This window comes from Propithecus coquereli, unplaced genomic scaffold (assembly GCF_000956105.1).
Source record: "Propithecus coquereli isolate 6110/MARCELLA unplaced genomic scaffold, Pcoq_1.0 Scaffold164, whole genome shotgun sequence".
Lineage (NCBI taxonomy): Eukaryota > Metazoa > Chordata > Mammalia > Primates > Indriidae > Propithecus > Propithecus coquereli.
In genome coordinates this window covers 294,511-295,082 of record NW_012140969.1, presented here as the reverse complement: position 1 = coordinate 295,082, position 572 = coordinate 294,511, and the positions used below count along the sequence as shown (strand labels likewise).

The window sequence follows — 572 nt, the reverse complement described above, 5'->3', positions numbered from 1 at the left end:
CTCAGCAAACGGTCAACTTTGGGTGTAGCCTGCCCTCCATATCTGAGAGTCCGTGACCACAGATTCAACTAACTGCATGTCAACAATATTTTAAAAAATCCATAAAAAATAATAATACAACAATAAAAATAATACCAATAAAAATACAGTATAATAATCATTACATAGTATTTACCTTGAATTAGGTATTATAAGTATCTAGCGATAATTTAAAGTATATGGGAGGATACGTGAGGGTTACATGCAAATACTACACTATTTATATAAAGAATTGGAGCCTCTTTGGATTTTTGTATCAGAAGGGAGTCAATACCCTACAGATACTGTGTATATTTTGCTTATATACAAAGAAATAAAAGAGGGCTGCACATTTATATTGAACAAGAATGAATAATCTCCATGCCGAAGTGTTTGGGGGAAAGGTATAGTTTCTGCAGCTTACTTTGCAGTGCGTCAAAAAGTAACTTGGGTGGGCCGGGTGCGGTGGCTCATGCCTGTAATCCCAGCACTCTGGGAGGCCGAGGCGGGAGGATCGTTTGAGCTCAGGAGTTTGAGACCAGCCTGAGCAAGAG

The 572-nt window shown here is 38.6% G+C and overlaps 1 protein-coding gene across 1 annotated transcript in view; it reads right to left on the bottom strand.

The window, feature by feature from the left end:
* The window catches only part of MYO1F (myosin IF), a 41,806-nt gene that overhangs the window by 17,679 nt on the left and 23,555 nt on the right, over positions 1 to 572 (bottom strand). The gene's annotated exons all lie outside the window — the stretch shown is intronic.